The sequence below is a fragment of the Lactuca serriola genome, chromosome 8, assembly GCF_051521515.1.
Source record: "Lactuca serriola cultivar US96UC23 chromosome 8, Lser_US96UC23_V15, whole genome shotgun sequence".
NCBI lineage: Eukaryota > Viridiplantae > Streptophyta > Magnoliopsida > Asterales > Asteraceae > Lactuca > Lactuca serriola.
The window spans coordinates 319,574,025-319,594,737 of NC_136415.1; positions in this window are offsets into that span (position 1 = coordinate 319,574,025).

The following is a 20,713-nucleotide window of genomic DNA, read 5'->3' on the forward strand; positions in this document are numbered from 1 at the left end:
CAACCCTAAATACGTTGGATCTATGTTTTATCTATTATACATGCAAATATGAATATTCCAAGGTATTATCCTAACTAGCATACAAAACATTCATTCATATGGAATAATATAAGATAGAAGACATACCTTTTGATGTAGCTTGATTCCATGGATCTGAAGAGCCTAGTGCCCCAAGAGTTACACCTGAAATGGTTCACACAACACCAAATACACTAAGAATAACTTGAGAGAAATCACACACTTCATGAAATCGGCTAGCCCTCACCATTCCTTCATAATGCCTGATTTTGGGATGAATAAGATGCTTATATAGTGTGTCACAATTAGGGTTACACCATGTAAACCCTAATTGTCATGGCCTTTCATTTCCATGATCCATGGGTACAAAAACACCATGGAGCATGCTATGGGTCTTAGCCCAACTTGATAATCCATGGAGCATTAGCCCATTATATAAGTATGGATGATTTAAACAATCAACCCATATATTTAATTAGTCTCCTTTTGATCACTTAATTAATTCCAAATTAATTCTTGATCAATACTAATAAATAATCTTATTAATATATTAGAACTTATAATATATTAACAAACCTTAAGTGTTATTTCTCTCGTTTTAGTCTATCAAAATGCATGATGCCATGCAACCCAATTGGATCATGCCAATTGGGTCAAGTACATACCAAATATAGTTATGGACTTAGACAGTAATTTAATAGTCCCCCACTTAGACAAGTCTAAAACTATTATTTCGTAAGACTTCAAAACCCAACTAGCAATCATAGCTTTTAAAAGCTGCTGTCGTTGAACTCTGAACAAATCACAGACGCGTCCATCAGATAAGGGATCATATATTCCTCCATTCTAGATTTCATATGGACTGAGACATGGATTATAATCATTCTCTCTGTCCATTTGTTGTTTCCCGATTTATGACGACCGGCTAATTGAACAAATCACATTAGTCCTGGCATGGCCAAGCGCTTCGTGGTGTCATCACTAAATCATCGAGGGGCCCACATATATGGCTTTTATACTGAAGGTAAAAGGAATGGATAAACTTCGACTCATATGCTTGTTCTAATACTTGTTGAATCATAAACAAAGGTACGTTTTATAACATTGAGTTACCAACGCATTTTCGTACAATCAATGCATAACGAACTCATAGGCAACAAGTCATATCTCTAGATTTGAAGAATATAAGATATGATCGTCTCATGATCACCCCTGATAAAATCCCTGAAGTGAGTCAAATGAGTGTGGGTTGAATCCAATACTTATAACTTATGAGCATTCAAGAATGTTGTAGCACCTCTTGCTATGTCCACTACCTTGGACATCTACAAACCAGCTTCCTGACAGTCTTGATTCATATCTACTTCCAACATATGACTAACTGTGGATGGTTTGAATAACTTAGTCATTCAGGCAGAACGACCTAGTCATTCTGGAAGTCAAAACATGCAAAGTGAAACACAAGAATAATCTTTTAATTATTCAATATGGTCTCAGAACTTATCAATATAAATAAAATACCTTTTAATTATCACCATATTGATTACCCATCGTTCATTGCATACTGTTTCAAACTATCAACTTTATACTTGAATTAAAACAATAGTTGTCCCATGCTCCAAGCATGTACACTATGTTTTCTAAACACTAGTCATGCCATATGCCAAGTATGCACACTATGTTTGTGCAAACATTAGTTATGCCATACACCAAGTATGCATACTAAGTTTGTCTATGATCTTTACTTTGTCAAATAGATCGATTGAAGATAATTCCAATGATTCTTATTTCACAATTCCAAACTGTCACACCCCAAAACCAAGAACAGCGGAAACATTCTGGGGCGGAGCGTCATGTACAGTATCACAACACAGTATAATAGTAAGCAAGTAAACAACGTCATCCATTGCATTAAATATATAATTTTAATACAAGTGTGTTCTGTAGTATATAAGACACCAAAACATAAATCAAAATATAAGATGAGTCTTGAAAGCGCTCCATCTTCTCAAAAGCTGACATTGATACCTGTCTACTAATCACTTGAGATTACAAGTTACTTTGAAAGAGTTTATCAGCATTAAAGCTCGTGAGTTCATAAGTATTTAGTGTCCATGTTTGTATCAAAATGTTTGAAACAGTGTTTAAAGTATGAATACGTTTGTAAGTGTTTGTAAAAGTTTGTAACTCCTAGAAAATCCTATATTTTCTACTAAAAGTAGCCTTCTACCAAGGCACAACTGTTTTTTATGCTTGTTTCTTGTAAAAGTGTGTAATTTTCCCAAGTGTAACTATCATTATCAAAATATAGTTTGTACATTAATGTTTAAGTGAAGTAATAACCAAATAAATGTAAAGGGTAAATTAATGTAGTACTGTAATGTTGTATTATAGGAACTAATGTTGTACTAACTACCTTAAACCGGATTTATATCAAGGTATTATGCGGTTAATTGTACCATACTATCGACTATGCAAGACGACAATGTAAGTCGTCAAAAGGTATGACATTCGGCACCCGAAGACCTGCAGGTCCCGCCGTAGCTAGCAACAAGGTGTAGGATAGTCAATCCAGTATAGATCTATACGCAAACTCACGCTCTCCCACCAGGAGATTCTGGTCACAACTCGGGCCATGACAATGAAGGCATGCTCCGATATAGTGGATCACATTTATGTTATTGTATACTTGTATATTTAATGTATGTACTCGTGTAATGAATGTATGGTTTCTCATCATAGTATCATTGTATATGTTGTCATCTTAGTATAATTGTATAAGTTCTCATCATAGTATAGTTGTATATGTTCTCATAGTAGAATAGTTGTATATGTTCTCATAGTAGTAAGTAATGGCTCATGAATGAACTGACTCTTGTATGTTTCATTGAACTAGAAATAGTAGGTAGTATAACCCTAAACTATACCTATTATAGTTTATTAGAAGACTTGTTCGCATGACTGAATGTACTGAACTGAGATAAAAATCTTCATATCTATACATATAAACATAATATATAAGTAAGGATTCAACGACACTCGGACAAACAACCGGGTACTTTAAGTCCACAACCAAACAAGGACAAGAAATAAAGTGGGTTATCTCTCCTAAGTCCTTCAAACCTTATTTATATAACTATATATGTAGTAGACATGGTTTTAACAATATATGAGTTTAAAAACTGTAAAAGAAAGGTTTAAAATACAAAAGTGAATTTGATAAAGAGTTTGACATGTAAAATAGTTTGATAAACGGTTTGAAGTTGTTTGTTTGGTAAAACAGTTTAAAGGATGATAATTTAATTTGTATGCTAGTTATTAATCACATGTAATTAATCTATTAACTAACATGATTCAACTTGTATCCCCCCCATAAAGCATTTAAAGACATTTAAAAGCATTTCAAAGGTTAATTAAGGGGGTATGACCTCACCTGTAGTGAGTGGTTTGGATGAACGGATGGTACAGGATGTTAAGTGTCAAGTGAAGACTTGAGCACACACACGGATCCTATTTAACATATAATAACACATATATGTATCCAATTAGTCATTTAACAAGTAATTAACTAAGTTAAGACACCCTAGGACATGGAAAACACTTTGATTCAAGTGCTAGAAGTACCAAGGGTTGCATCTAAGGGTTGTATAGCCACTTAAGGGAGTTTTCGGTCCAAGTGGTATGTTTCTTGTGGTATTCAGTCGATATGGCTTTAGGTCCATATGGCTTTTGGTCCAATAGGTTTTTGGTCCAAAAGGTTGGCCGAAAACTCTTGTTCTTTGATGCATAATGTGATTTTCAAGGGCTTTCAACATGTAAAGAAGTGTTCTAGACTCAATACTAAGCATTAGGAAGGCTTAAAGTCATTTTGCACCTTTCATAAGGGTTTTCGGTCTAACGAGATGCACTAGACCGAAAACGCCTTTGTTCTTGGATAAATGGATGTTTTCAAGGCTCTAAATTGTGTATCCTTACTAGATAATAAGTATAGGAGATAGATACTTACAATATGGAAGCGAAGAAGGGTGTTTTCGGCCCAAAACACTAGTCTGTGTTCTTGGTGTTCTTGGTGTAACTAAGAACACTTGAAGATATTTTAAAGATCTAGAAGGAAAAATCGGATGATACTTGAGAGGATTTCGGTTCTTGTTCTTGAAAGAGTGAAAAAGTGAAAAATATGGCTAAGTGTCATATATATACTCATGCGGGTTTTCGGTCCAAACACTATTTGGACCGAAAACTCCTAACTCTTGGAGTTTTTGCGAAAATGATGCACAATGAACCTAAGGCATACTCTCTCCTGTTATTCCTTGATGTACTAAGCTTTAGAACACTTAAACTTACTCCAAAATGCTTAACAGGTAGCAGGAATAGTTCTGATCTCTATTGAAGTGAATGATTGTTCAGAAAAGAAAATTCGGGTTGTCACATCATCCCCGCGTTAGATGGAATTTTGCCCCGAAATTAGAGTTTAAGCAAATAAGTAGTTACAAATAACTAAGCAAATACATGAGGATATTTCAGTTTCATCTGATCCTCTCGCTCCCAAGTGAATTTCGGTCCTCGTTTGGCATTCCAGCGAACCTTCATTATCGGGATGCCGCTTTGCTTCGTCTGCCTAACCTCACGGTCCATGATATCTACAGGTTCTTCCACGAAGTTGAGGCTCTCGTTGATCTCGATTTCGTAGAGTGGGATTACAAGAGTCTCGTCGGACAGACACTTTTTCAAGTTTGAGACGTGGAATGTAGAATGTACGTTACTGAGTTCGTTGGGTAGATTGAGTTTGTAAGCTACAAGGCCGATTCTAGCAAGAATCTCGAAAGGCCCTATGTATCTTGGATTTAGCTTTTAACGCTTTCGGAAGCGTATCAAGCCCTTCCACGGTGAGAGTTTCAAAAGAACGCAGTCTCCCACCAAGAATTCGAAAGGTTTCCTTCGTTTGTATGTGTAGCTTTTCTGTCAGTCTCTAGAGGCTTTCAATCATTCAAGAATCTGAACGACCTTCTCTCTCGTTTCCCGTATCATTTTTTGACCTGTGAGAGTGCTGTCAGGAACTTGTCCTTTAGCTAACTGGGTGTCACCCACCTCAGCCCATCACAGAGGGGATCTACACTTCCGGTCATAGAGGGCTTCAAATGGAGCAGCTTTAATGCTCGTGTGATAACTTTTATTGTAGGAAAATTCGAAAAGGGGTAATTGAGTATCCCATGCCTTCCTAAAATCAATCACGTAGGCCCTCAACATATATTCCAGTGTTTGGATGGTCCTCTCACTTTGTCCGTCGGTCTGGGGATGGTAGGATGTGCTAATGTCCATCTTCGTCCCCAGGGAACTTTGTAGTGACTACCAGAAGTTTAAAGTGAACCTACTATCTCTATCAAAGATAATGGATATAGGAACACCATGCAGTCGTACGATTTCCTTAATGTATGTTCTCGTGAGCTTCTCCATCTTGCCAGCTTCTTTGATAGGCAGGAAGTTTGCAGACTTGGTCAATCTATCGACGATGACCCATATGGTATCAAGTCCACCCGTTGTCTTGGGAAAGTTGGTTATGAAATCCATGGTGATCCGCTCCTACTTCCATTCTGGAATCTCTGGTTGTTGCAGCAAACCAGAGGGTTTCTGGTACTCGACCTTAACCTTTGCGCAAGTAAGGCATTTACTCACGAAGGTAGCAATCTCTGCTTTCATGTTAGGCCACCATTATAACTTTTTAAGATCTAGATACATCTTATCTGAACCTGGGTGAACGGAATATCGATTGTTGTGTGCCTCGGTCATGACCAAGTCTCGGAAGCCACCGTGTTTCGGTGTCCAGATCCGGTCCATGAAATATAAGGCTCCACCACCCTTGGCTTCTAAGTTCTTATCCATTCCTCTAAGGGATTCACCCGCCACGTTTTCAGGTTTCAAGGCTTCAAGCTGAGCCTCCTGAATTTGTGTAGACAAGTGTGAATGGATACTCATTGTCAACGATTTGACCCTTTGACCAGAATATTTTTTCCGACTTAGGGCGCCTGCTACTATATTAGCTTTACCGGATGATAACAAATTTCACATTCGTAGTCATTGAGTAGTTCGACCCACCGTCGTTGTCTCATGTTGAGCTCCTTTTGATCGAATATGTGTGGTAAACACTTGTGGTCAGTAAAAATGGTGCTTTTCGTGCCATACAGGTAATGTCTCCAGATCTTCAGGGCAAACACAACTGCCCCCAGCTCCAGATCGTGTGTGGTTTTGTTGACTTCGTGTGTCTTCAACTGCCTTGAGGCATAGGCAATGACCTTACCTCGTTGCATCAGAACACAACCGAGCCCTTGGTTGGATGCATCGCAGTATACAACGAAGTCTTCTATCTCTTCAGGGAGGGATAGTATCGGTGCGATGCGTAAGGCTCTCTTTAGTGTTTGAAATGCTTTTTCTTATTTCTCCTCCCAGTCAAAGGCCACTCCTTTTCGGGTTAGGGTAGTAAGAGGTTTCGCAATCCGAGAGAAGTTTTGTATGAACCTGCGGTAGTAGCCAGCGAGACCTAGAAATTGACGAATTTCTGTAGGCGTCGTCGGTGCTTACCAGTTATCAATGGCCTTAATTTAGGATGGGTCCATGTGGATTCCCTCTTCGTTAACCACGTGTCCTAAGAATTCGACTCTTCGGATCCAAAATTAACATTTACAGAACTTCGCATAGAGCTTCTCCGTTCGTAAAGTTCCTAGAACTTGTCGCAGGTGATCGCCATGCTCTTCTATACTTCGAGAGTAGATCAGGATGTCATCAATGAAAACAATGACGAACTGATCAAAGTAAGGACGACATACTCTATTCATCAAGTCCATGAATATTGTAGGCGCATTGGTCAATCCAAATGGCATCACCACGAACTCATAGTGTCCGTAACAAATTCGGAAGGCTATCTTTGGAACATTCTCCTCTAGCACTCGTAACTGGTGATATCTAGATGTTAGATCAATTTTGGAGAAGTAATTCGTCCCTTGCAGTTGGTCAAATAAATCGTCTATGCGAGGCAGAGGGTAACGATTTTTGACCGTCAGTTTGTTGAGTTCTCTGTAGTCGATACACGTCCGAAATGATCTGTCTTTCTTCTTAACAAACAAGACTGGTGCTCCCAAGGGTGAGAAGCTTGGTCTTATAAAGCCCTTGCTGAGCAGTTCGTTAAGTTGACCAGAAAATTCTTGCACCTCAGCTGGTGCTAATCAATAGGGCGATTTGGCTACTGGGATAGCTCGTGGGACTAAGTCGATTCTGAACTCAACTTGGCGTTGCGGAGGTAATCCTGGTAGCTCTTCTGGAAAGATGTCGGGAAAATCACTCACTACCGGAATGTTTCTTTAGTTCTTTCGTTTCTAGGCTCGTATCGACAATATGAGCAAGGAATGCACGATATTCCTTACGTAGATACTTCTGTGCTTGAATGCTTGAGATGATATGAAGACTCGTGTTGGGTTTGTTGTCGTAGATGATGAGAGTTTCGTTAGACGGGAGGTATAGGTAGACCGCTTTCTCGTAGCACATGATGTCGGCACGATGAAGACTCAACCAATCCATGTCGTTGATGGCGTCGAAGCTTTTAATCGAGACCAAGATGAGGTCGATTCGAAATGAATGCCTATCTAAAGTTAGGGTACATCCTATGTATATGCTATTAGTGCTCTCTGTCTTCCCATTAGCCATTTCTACAGTGAATGGTTCCTTAAGTGTGCGTGGTTTTTATTTAAGTAGGCGAGTAAATTTATGATTTACGGAGATTCTCTCCGCTCTACTATCAAACAATATGCATGCATAAGAGTTTTTAAGGAGAAACATACCAGTCACCACCGTAGGGTCAGCAACTACTTCCCCTTGGCCTATAGCCAGAACTCTTCCTACTCCACCAAAATTTCTTGCTTTGGGGCAGTCCCTTTTATAGTGGCCCACATCGCCACATCCATAGCAAGCCTGGCCCATGGCACCGGGAACTTAGGAGATCGGCCTTGCCGGAGATTTGCATAAACGGACAGTGTGTCCTTTCTTGTTTCAGTTGGAGAACTGCATTTCCCGGCAGGGGCCGTTGTGGTGGAAGTTGCATTTGTTGCACTTTGGCAAAATCCTAGCGTACTGCTTCACCGGAGCAGCAACGGCGGGTGCTATCATGGCATGCACCGCCACAATCTTCTACATTTTGGCAGCTTTCTGTTTCTTCTTGTCATCCCAGAATTTCCGCTTGTTGTCAGTGGGTTTGGAGGGTTCTGAGATGGCCAGGGTTGTTATTGACGATGGGGATTGGACTCCATGATCGATGAGTCGTTGTGCCAATCGCTTGGCACTGTCGAAGGTAGTAGGGTGTGAAGATAGGACATTTCCCTGGTACGGAGGCACCAGCCCCCAGATGTACCTTTCGATTTTCTTTCCCTCAGTAGGAACCATGTTGGGACAGAGGGCCACCAGTTCACTGAATATGGCGGTATACACGACTGTGTTGGAGCCCCTCGTGGTTAGGTTCCACAGCTCCTGTTCCAACTTCTGAATCTCGCCCCTCGGGCAGTACTCCTCAATCATGAGGTCTTTCATAGTTTCCTATCCCGTGTCGTTCGCCACTACAAGAATGAGTGACTTGACATGGCTGTTTCACCACGTCAGGGCTTTCTCCTCAGAGGTGCAAGCGGCAATGTTGACCTTACTCGCGGCAGGGCAGGAGAAAATCTCGAAGACTGACTTTTTCATATCAAACCATTGCGAGAGGGCAATGACTCCGCCAGTCCCTTTGAAGAGTTTTGGCTTACAGTTAGTGAATTTCTTGTAGGAGCACCCTCTTGAGTGCACAAGGAGTTCACGTTGAGTAGAGTTAACAGGGGTTCCACCTCTGCTGGCATCAGTGGAGTGATATTGAGCCATGGCCGTAGCAACAGCCGTAGCCACTGCAGCATTTAGAGCTGCCGCATAGAATTATGGAAGAGGTAGTGGCATTGGAGTTGGAGTACACAGAGGATTACGCCTTCTTGATTTTCGAGGAGGCATCTTCCAACTATAAGTTTATAAAGATGAATGGAATATTTAGAGTCAATTGTAAGCATAAAGAGAGTGTTCCATGGGCTAAATCGCCATACTCCAACAGTTGAATGAGTGTATGTTTTGAAATAGCAGTAGTAGAAGAGTAGGAAAAAAAACACAAGAGTACAGATTTTTCCAACAGATTAGATAACTGTCAATATTATTGGTATTATTGATGTAACAAGTTCGGGAAAAACGACCTAGCAGTAGGTCTTACATCACACCATATGAGGGAAAATGTGGACAGTTCTTAGATTCCTAGTTAGAGTACTTGTAAAGTAGGAATATTTTAGAGACGAAAGCTTGGTAGAGCAAATTTAAGAAAGGCTATTCCTTGAATCAAAATAAAATATGTGCTAGACATCTTCTAATGGCGATAGGAATTCCTCGGGTGAACCCTTTGGTCCTCCAGTTGAGGAACCACCTCTTGAAGGTGTCGCTCATGAGCCCTTTGGCAAACTCGAAGTTCTATGACTTCGGCTCAGGAGGCAGCCAGCTATTTCTGCAGACTCTAATTGGTTCTCCTGGTCCTCTCCATATCTTCTTCAAGATGGCGGATGCAGACCGTATTGACACCAGAGTTGGCATCAATTTCCATGATTTGGTCGATGGTTGCTCGAGCTTGCTCGACGTTCTGAGCAATCCTGCAGACCATGATAGGTAGGACTCGGTCAGCTGATCCACCCTCGTTTATGTTGTAAAAGCTTCGGTCCCCGTTGTAGGGTAAAGATTGACCCTGTTCGTTGCTCAAACGATTTATGTTTGTTGCCCACAAGGGTGTGGGACCTTGAAACGCGGGTCAGGGGTTGAGATTTGGGGATTGAACTACTTGGGGTAGGTTGTTGACTTCAGGTTTAGATTCAGAACTATCAGAAAAATCTTTAGCATGGTGATAATCCAAAGGGATTGGGTGATCATCTTCTGGTTCTTTCTCCAGCCATGCAGCATTGCCTTCGTTGGGAAAGTACGGGTCGCCATGATTAAATACAGCGAAGATATGTGCGCGAGAAAAAGGGGTATAAGAATCTTATATAAATAGACGCACTACCTAAGATAATTATAAGATGATCTTAATCATTTATGTCGATACTTGAGTAGTGTGTACCAGTTATATTAAATCAAGCAGGATAGACCTTCGAATACGTGGTCCTAACTCCAAATCCACAACCAAACGAGGAACAGGAAGTAAAGCAAAGATCACAGATTCTAAGTCTATGACACTTAAATTTCATATAATCTTAGCGTATCCACTTAACAACTATTGACTTACTTGATAAAGACCTTTTAGTTGTCTAATAAGTAATTATAGTAAAACAAAATACTCCTATAGTATTTTAGACTTACGTTCTGTTCTAGTGTTTTCATCATAGTAGTGTTGGTAAGTTTTTAGACTTGTTGTCATATCACAACCATTCTTGGGCACATGCTAATCACTCCTCCGACCAGCATAGTTGATCAGGCTATGCCACTCCTAGGACTGACCATACATCCCTGAGCTTACTTGTGATATCCAACACTCGTAATACTTTTGTATTTGTCATTGTGACACTGATTTCAGTATGAATGTAGGCTTGTATACTTAGTTAAATATTTTATTATTTTAAACTATACACTCTTGGTCAAAGTGTTTTAATCCCATTGGGTTTATAGTTAGTATATCTTTTATGGGTTGATATACTCAATTCACTATAAATAATGCTATGATACCAATCTGTCACACCCTAAAACCAAGAACATTGGAAACGTTCTGGGGCGGAGGACGTCATGTACAGTATCACAACACTGTATAATAGTAAGCAAGTAAACAACATCATCCATTGCATTAAATATATAATTTTAATACAAGTGTTTTATGTAGTATATAAGACACCAAAACATAAATCAAAATATAAGATGAGTCTTGAAAGGCTCCATCTTCTCAAAATCTGGTATCGGTACCTGTGTACTAATTACCTGAGAATACAAGTTACTTTGAAAGAGTTTATCAGCATTAAAGCTGGTGAGTTCATAAGTATTTAGTGTCCATGTTTGTATCAAAATGTTTGAAATAGTGTTAGAAGTATAAATATGTTTGTAAGTGTTTGTAAAAGTTTGTAACTCCTAGAAAATCCTATATTTCCTACTAAAAGTAGCCTTCTACTAATGCACAACTATTTTGTATGTTTGTTTCTTGTAAAAGTGTGTAATTTTCCCAAGTCTAACTATCATTATCAAAATAAAGTTCGTACATTAATCTTTAAGTGAAGTAATCACCAAATAAATGTAAAGGGTAAATTAATGTAGTACTGTAATGTTGTATTATAGGAACTACTGTTGTACTAACTACCTTAAACCGGATTTATATCAAGGAATTATGTGATTAATTGTACCATACTATCGACTATGAAACACGAAAATGTATGTCTTCAAAAGGTATGACATTTGGCACCCAAAGACCTGCAGGTCCCGCTGTAGCTAGAAGCAAGGTGTAGGATAGTCAATCCAGTATAGATCTATACGCAAACTCACGCTCTCCCTCCAAGAGATTCTGGTCACAACTCGGGCCATGACAATTAACGCATGCTCTGATATAGTGGATCACATTTATGTTATTGTATACTTTTATATGTAATTTATGTACTCGTGTAATGAACGTATTGTCTCTCATCATAGTATCATTGTATATGTTCTCATCTTAGTATAGTTGTATAAGTTCTCGTCATAGTATAGTTGTATATGTTCTCATAGTAGTATAGTTGTATATGTTCTCATAGTAGTAAGTAATGACTCATGAATGAACTGACTCTTCTATGTTCCATTGAACTAGAAATAGTAGGTAGAATAACCCTAAACTATACCTATTATAATTTATTAGAAGACTTTTTCGCATGACTGAATGTACTGAACTGAGAGAAAAGTCTTTATATCCATACATATATACATAATATGTAAGTAAGGATTCAACGACAATCGGACAAACAACCGGGTACTTTAAGTCCACAACCAAACAAGGACAAGAAATAAAGTGGGTTACCTCTCCTAAGTCCTTCAAACCTTATTTATATAACTATATATGTAGTAGACATGGTTTTAACAATATATGAGCTTAAAAACTGTTAAAGAACGGTTTAGTATACAAAAGTGAATTTAATAAAGAGTTTGACATGTAAAATAGTTTGATAAACGGTTTGAAGTTATTTGTGTAGTAAAACAGTTTAAAGTATGATAATTTCATTTGTATTCTAGTTATTAATCACATGTGATTAATTAAGGGGGTATGAACTCACCTGTAGTGAGTGGTTTGGATGAACGGATGGTATAGGATGCTAAGTGTCAAGAGAAGGTAGAGAGAGTTTTCTAGAGAGAGAATGAAGAGAGATGTGTGTGTGTGTGTGTTGGAGAATGAGAGTGTGAGAGAGATATGGGGAGGGAGAGAAAGAATTATAGGGGTGGAGAGGCTCCCTCTTTCTTGTTTCTTTTATAAAAATTCAAATCTTTTATAAACATATCCAACTTTTATAAAATGTGCACCTTAACCTAGTTTTTATGCATAAAACTCTTGATTTTTGACTTATAAATCAAGGGTCAATGTTAATAACTAATTCTTTATTTTTAATTGATTTTATTTCATAATAATTATTATGATAAGATAATATTATAAGGTTCATAATTTTTTATAGGATTTTTAAGGTTAAAGTTTATAAATATGAGTTTTTAGGGCTTTTAGGATTTTTAGGGTTTTTCAGATTTTGCTAAGCTTTAGATATCAAGGTAGATTGAATTTTGGAGGCATCAAATTATTTTTGAGTCTTATAACTCTTTTATAGTTATAAATAATGTTTTTAATTCCTTTTTGTTGGTTCCGAGATTCAAGTGAACTTGAAGAACCAAGTATACTAGTCATAGTTTCAACTTTGACTTAAGTTCCAAGAGACTTCGACCTGATTTTTACTACTAGGTCAAGTGCATAATGTGTGTATATGATTCATGAAAAGGTGTTCGAGTCAAAGAGTGACCCGAATATGGATAGCCTCTATAGTTAAGTAGTTGTAGAATTCACATATCAATGTGAAATCTAAGTACATTATGAATTATTTCTATTTGTTTCCAAGTTTCTACTAGGTTATAACTTAGTTTCTAGTTACTAAGTCTAATATGTTTTGTGCCTATACGTGCAACTAAGTTTATCAATTCTAGTACCGACTCGAATTTTGACGGTTGTCACAGTCTCCCCCGATTAAAAGAATTTCGTCCCAAAACTCAATTTGTGACGTATTCTTTTAAAATTCAGTCGAATACAATTTTATATTTAGAGAGGACGTGACTTGGAGAACTCTTTGATTATTTTGGCTTAATTACCCAATGGAAGAGCCCAATTCTTTAGCTTAAATCAATGTAATGTTTCCTTAATTCGAGTTCTACAGTTTAGATTGCAAGAAATTAGGATTATGGAAATCATGATTCAACCATGGAGATCTAGTTGAAAAGATTATCTAGTTAGATATTATCTAATTTAAAAGAACGTTAAAAGTTTTGTTGAACCACTAAATGCATGGAGCGTTAAATCCGCATTCATCCTCAAGTCGCATTCTAAATTAGCACTAAGTGTAAATTCGCCGCCTAATAAAGAAGGGATTAGGAACAATTTGTTCACTTCCGGGTTGGCTATTACATCTGCAAAAGATATATTCCGAAATTAGAAGGGGTAGCACGAACGAAAGGGAAGAGATCGATGATAAGTTTCTAAAAATACGTATTAAGGGTAGGCAACGAAGTTTTGGTACATCTCAAACGTAAAGGCTAATTACGTGTCGTCTACCAAAGAAATAACGAAATGGCAAAAGATTTCAGAACCTATATTTACTACTACTGGTACTGTTTCTACAATAATAAGGTATTCGAAGAATATATATATTTAGAGAGTCATTGTTGCAAATGAAGGCGATTAAAGTTTATGATAAATTAAATCACCTTGTCTAGATAGCAATTTGAGTGTTTAGAAACGATAAGTAATCTCACTATTATCAAAATGTTTAATAATTCCAAGATGATGAAGATACATGAGTGACGATCAAACAAAGTAGTAAAATAATAAAAAGATAAATTAAAGTTAAAGGTTTAGTCGTCAATGAGGGAATTTATATAGGAATATTGATATTATGTTTTTTTTTTTTGAGAAATCGTACAGCTGTTTAAGTCAGGAAAAATTCGAGTTTACGAGTCAGGATATTTATGAAAACAAGGTTGTGAGTTTAAGAAATGTGTAAAAATGTGTAAAAATGTCGATCATCGAAAACACTATATTCTTAATTTAGTAATTCTACAAAATTAATCATTTGAAGGATAAATAATCGTAATATTTAAAACTTTTTATGTTTTTAAAGAAAGGATGAAACATATGAAATGCATTCTTCCCATATATTTTCTTGATTTTTGTAAAATGATAAGAACAAGGGCAGTCACCTTGTGTATTAAGTGTAAGGGAAATACAATGAAAATTGTGCGTTTAATAAAAATTTTAAATTTAGAGCAAAATGAACAAATGTAAATAAGGATTACTTATTTAACAGTAGATTTCAGAATAAAAACAAGATGTATATGATAAAAGGCGTAATTGAATATATCAAAGTTGACTAAACTTAAAGTATGCCTCATGACTATACACATATTAATCGCTCAAAACAAAAGAGTAAACTTCTAGTCTTTATGTATACAAACATGATACTAGGAACAGTAAAATAGACAGTAACAAGGTTAGACAATGTATTATGTTAATATTATGGCGTGCAAGATCTAAAATCAGAAGGAGAGCGAGAAATAAAGTTCGGGGGAAAGAAAAAAGAAGATAGCGGCGATAATGATTGTTATTGTCAAAATTATAAGAACAATACATATAGGTAGATTTAAAACCAGGTTGAGATATATTTCAAACTTCAATATGTATGTTAATGATTAAATAGACATGTGGGGGTTTTAAAGTGTTTCCTAAATATTTATGAGTTATCTATTAAGTTAAACTTCATTTGTGAAAAAGAAGAAGCACTACAACTGGTAATTTAAAATCTGACAGTCTTGACCCTTTTAGGCTTGAGTCCAACAATAGTTAAAACGGATAAGGTAAAACTCAGTATATTTAAAAAAATAATCACATTTGTTGAAAGTGCGTCACTGGGAGTTTAAAAGTGAACACTAAGTTTTGTATTGTTGTAAATTTTGAAATTTCATAGATTATAAAACTAATTTGAAATAAAATAAACAAATAAGGTGTGTTTTGAAATGTATGCATCAGTGATGTCTTGTAAACACATTTGGATTAGAAAGTTGTAAAAATACCATGTTAGGTTACTAGAAAACACATTTAAGTTAAGTACAATGCCTAAATAAGCAAGTTGTTAAAAGTGTCAAAACAAAAGTGTTTTGAGGATTCAATGAAACTTTTTTACATACTATGAACTATAGTGTCATATGTTTAAGTTTTATAGCATAGAATTTAAACACTTTTATAAAAGAAAATGTTTCTACATTTTTCGAAAACGTGTCAAAATGGTAGGCAATGTTTAAAATGGTTTATATGCCCTTCAAAGCACATATATCCATTGAAATGGATTTGAAATGAAATTGTAATAGCAAGATTAAAAACAATATTGGTTAAATTGAGTTTTGAAGAAAAGTATTAAGTTAAAGCAGGTTGTCAAAACATTTTTAGCGATAATATGGCTTACATTGTTAGGAAAGGTCTAGTAAGTTGTATGAAGTGGTTATAATGTATTTTATCGATGATAAATAAAACCGATGAAACAAAATAACTTTTTGATGGAAGATTAAGAAATAAGGAATAAGTACGTTAGTGTAGCTGATTGTACCTAAATACTAAGGCAAGTACAAGTCGAGTATAAGGCGTGTACCAATGTCTTTTTCTCCAAGATAAAGGACAAGAAAAATTATTTGAAAAAAGTTTCATGGTGTCAATGCAGTTTCGTGGCCTTTTATAGAGGTCAAAGGGATATCCTATGTTAAGTTTTAAGCTCAAGGCCTTTTATAAGGTCTCATGTATGGGTTAAACCTCAGTGTCTCCTTGTGAGTCGAATCCGGAATGCCCGCCTATGGTATCCAAGTGATTACTTAGTTGCAGCTCATCTACCTCCTTACGCGATGCTCCAATTATCATTTGTGTCAATATCAAAATGTTTTTTCCTAGTTGTAACTCTAGTACGAAGACGATGAAGAGGTATTAAAGAATAATTCGTATAGGTTTCGACTTAAGATTATTACTAGTGTATATCTAGCTACTAACCTTACATCTAAATTCAATAACTACCGAGGGATACCCATTCTCCATTATAAGTGAATTGTTCCTAGAGTGGCTAGTGATATAACCTAAGTGGTTAACCTAGCACTTGATAAAGGGTAAGAATATTTCTAAATAAGACATTGTGGTGAAAGTGCACTTAGTTTCTAAGTGTACCTAGATGAATGCCTATAATATGAAATACCCGTACGCACATCGAAAATTTTTGTTTTTCAAAAGTTTAAGTTGAAAATTGTTTTGAACATAATTCTACTATAACCGTTTCCAGCCTCGCATTAACTTTCCTTAATTAAGCATAGTTGGTCAGGCTATACTTAATTAAAGTCAAATGATGTGTACTCGAATTAGTTATACCAGTAGTATGTTCAATATTTTAAAACATTTTGAAATTTTTTGGCTATAGTTGTGGTTCTCCAAAGGAAAACCGATATTCTCTATAACCTTCGGCTCTGATACCATTTTCTGTCACACCCCGCTAAAGCGGAAACACAAGGCGTGGCAGTATAAAGGGTTTCATAGCAAAAGTTAAAAGACAACACCAACCATAGTATTAAAAATCATTACAATTATACAATGGGTTTGAACAACTTTTAAAATAAATTACAATGTAAATTGAAATACAACACATGCGAATGCTCCTAACAGTGAAGTGTCCCTAAGTGCCACTTACTTGATGATTCTTGAAAAAGCATGTAAAACGAGCATCAACTATAAAATAGTTAGTGATTTCACAAGTTAAAAATAATATTGGTTTCATGAATCGAAATCAAAATTATGATATAAGTTTCCATAGATAAAAATATATTGATAAAATGAGTAAATAAGTTTGTGTAAACAAAATTCGTTGTCATCATGAGAAATAAAGTATGTTCCCCAAAAGAGATGCAACGTTCATATCCTCATGGGAAATAAAGTTTGTTACTAAAATGAGTAAACAAGTTTCATTGCTATAAGGAGCAAACAAGTTTGTTACTATAAGAAGCAACCAAGTTTGTTGCTAAAACAAGTAAATAAGTATTTAGTAACAAAAGTTCGTTGTTATAATGAGATACAAAGTTTATTGCTAAATAAGTAATGAGTTTTTATGTGTATGAGAAAACTATGAGTTCCCAACCAAGCCTATGACTAATGCCCTATCAAGATCTATGCTTATCGTTCCATACATTATATGGTATCATGCACTCCAGCAATCGGGCGAGTGAGGAATTGTCAGTTCCTAATAGCGCTATCCACAATGACCATTGGCTCAAAGAGTTAATGGATGGAATAAAGTATAAGGGAAGGGACTTAAGAAGATAAGCTCTCATGTTCCGTGTTGCATAGACATACAAAGAGAGATATAACAATAAAATAACAATCAAGTTTGATACAAATCAATTTAAATACAACAAACAAATAATAGTTTTTCGGAAATGCTTTTCCACCCCAAAACATAAAAACCGAAAATAAGGGAGTCGTGAATACTCACAATATGCAAAAGATAACAACCAAGTTTATAGGAGTCAAATAAAAACAACGAATATAAATAGTTTAGGACATGCTTTTCCAACCCAAAACATTTAAAAACCGAAAATAGGGGAGGGGTGAATACTCACAATATACATTGAGATGATGCAAATGGTGTCTTGAACTACGCTCCACTCATACCACTATCATTTTCCTACAACGATCTTACACACTAATGAGTCTCTAATTGAAATCCAATACTAGTATGCTTACTACTACAATAGAATTATGTCAGTAATGTGTCAAAATTTAATATTGTTAAGTTACAAACATTTTTCTAAAATGGTGAAATTTTATAGCTCATGTGAATAAGACAATTTTGGATATTAATTTCCAGATTTTTGTAATATTAATTGGGGGTATTTCAACACATTTAAATGTGTTTTAAGCTCTTAAAAAGCTAAAATATTATCAAACACAATAGAGGCCTTCCAGAAATTTTTCCTTGAATTTTTGATGTGATTAACTATTTTTCCTAATTTTTAAGTCTTCATAACAATATAAATTTGTGAAAAATAGGATCCAGATGATAAAACTTCCCAAAATTTTTATAATACTTCCATTAGACATACTTAAGCTGGGAAAAATATAAAAATGGATTTACAAACTATTTAACCCAATTTTATGATTTTTGAGCATTTGTTCTAATAAATTTTGAAATAAATAGAAAACAGTTTCCAAAATTTCCCTAACTTTTTCTATTACTGTTATTAAACATTATTAAGCCGGGAAAAATATATAAATATGGATTTGTAACCTGTTTAATCAAATTTTATGATTTTTGTGCATTTATTCTAATAAAAATGGATTTAAATGTATTTAATCTTGGGAAAATAGATGAAAAATAGCATACAAGAAGAGAAAAATTATCAAAATTTATATGTAGTATCCTAATATAGTACAAGGTGTTCAGGTAAAGTTTCATGACTTTTTGGATGAGTAAAACTATATTTCCTGTTTTTAGTCCATTATAAACACAAAAAATCATAAAAAATAGATATACATTCTGACAAATTCCCAAAATATTTTCCTGAGTCTTCCGCATAGGGTAGAAGCTCCAAAAATTATTAGATACCATTTTTATATTTCCTAATATGGTTTTATGATTTATTAGAGCTAAACAAAAGAAAGTGAAAAACCATATTAAATAGTAACAAAAATGGATGAAACTTAATGCGAGGTCCCTATTTTCCATAGGGGTCATCCATGAATTGTTATAGAATTTATTTCATAGTTTTAGTATTTTGTATGTTTTAACACTCTATTTTATTATTATTTTCATGTAAAAATAAAGAAAATATATATTGAGCTGAAAATTTCCAGAATTCATCTTCATAAAATTTAATAACAATGAAAATTTGTTTTCTTATTTTTTATTTCTAAAAAACATGCCTAAAGGCTCAATAAAGTATAGAGTAAACTTGGTTCTTGTGATTTTGGTAAAGATTATTGATTATACTTTGGGAATTTTTATAACATGTTCCGAAGACTTTTGAATCAAGATCTATTTGTAGCTATTAATACATGATATTAAGAGTTCAAAATCATTTTTGAATGATTTTTAGTGATGAATAAGTCCTTTGAACATGCAACACAAAACAAATGTTCATAAGGAAAGTGTTGTTTGAGAAACACTTTTGTAAAAATTGTTAAAAATCGAAATATCGTAATTTTCCAATGAGGTCAGATGGGTTTGAAAGCTAGCTCAAAATATTATATTTCAGGAAAAGAATCACCAATTTTGGTTAATAAATGAGTGAGATATGGCAATTTTAAGTCAGATAAAGAAATATGACAGATTGCATGCATGATGATTTGTTAGAAAAGTGAGTTTTCATCATTTCCTTGAGTAAATCTTTTGAAATATTTTAAATATATCATGATAAACTCATATTTTAGTCATGTTTCTAGAGATCAAAAGATTAAAACTTATCAAAATGTATGCATGCAATTATGAACAAAATTTTGTTTCTAAAAAACTCTTAACTTGAGTTTGATGTTTAAATCCTTAAAATCGTTTTTTGCACTAAGATCATGAACATGCAACCTCGTTTATCATACACGCATGGTGTTAAAACACATCCATGATGTTCTAAAAACCATTTTAACAAAAAGAAAACAAGTTTGAAGAAGATGAAGAAGGAGAAAGTGTAAGAAAAATAGAAAAACTTGAAGGAAAAGTGAAGTAGAAATCGATTTTACCTTCAAGAACACTACAAGATGATGAAGATTTCGAGTTTGAGGAGTGTTCTTGGGTTTGTTTTCTGGAAAATTTTGTGGTTCTTAGAGGGAGGAACATAGAATGGAGTGGTGTTTGGAGAAAAAAATTTAGAGAGAAGGTAGAGAGAGTTTTTAGAGAGAGAAAGAAGAGAGATGTGTGTGTGTGTGTTGGAGAATGAGAGTGTGAGAGAGAGATATGGGGAGGGAGAGAACGAATTCTAGGGGAGGAGAGGCTCCCTCTCTCTTGTTTCTTTTATAAAAATTCAAATATTTTATAAAAATATCCAACTTTTATAAAATGTGCACCTTAACCTAGTTTTTATGCATAAAACTCTTGATTTTTGACTTATAAATCAATGGTAAATGTTAATAACTAAATCTTTATTTTTAATTGATTTTATTTCATAATAGTTATTATGATAAGATAATATTATAAGGTTTATAATTTTTTATAGGATTTTTAAGGTTAAAGTTTATAAATATGAGTTTTTAGGGCTTTTAAGGTTTTTAGGGTTTTTCGGATTTTGCTAAACTTTAGCTATCAAGGTAGATTGAATTTTGGAGGCATCAAATTATTTTTGAGTCTTATAACTCTTTTATAGTTATAAATAATGTTTTTAATTCCTTTTT